A 451-nucleotide genomic window follows, 5' to 3' on the forward strand; every position below is an offset into this window, starting at 1 on the left:
GTTCACCCATGTAATTAACCTCTGCCATTGTAGGGTTCTCAGGATCATAAGCTTCTTCAGAGGCTGCCTCTTTAGTACTGTTGGATGCATGTTGCCATCCATTCAGATTTTGAGAGATCATGTTGACCTGTTGAGTCGACACTTTGTTCTGAGCCAATATGGCATTCAGAGCATCAATTTCAAGAACTCCTTTCTTCTGGGGTATCCCATTATTCACAGAATTTCTCTCAGAAGTGTACATGAATTGGTTGTTTGCAACCATGTCAATGAGTTCTTGAGCTTCTGCAGGTGTTTTCTTTAGGTGAATAGATCCACCTGCAGAATGGTCCAATGACATTTTCGAAAATTCAGATAGACCATAATAGAATATATCTAATATGGCCCATTCTGAAAACATGTCAGATGGACATCTTTTGGTCAGCTGCTTGTATCTTTCCCAAGCTTCATAGAG

Source organism: Arachis duranensis, chromosome 10 (genome assembly GCF_000817695.3).
Source record: "Arachis duranensis cultivar V14167 chromosome 10, aradu.V14167.gnm2.J7QH, whole genome shotgun sequence".
Taxonomy (NCBI): Eukaryota; Viridiplantae; Streptophyta; class Magnoliopsida; order Fabales; family Fabaceae; genus Arachis; species Arachis duranensis.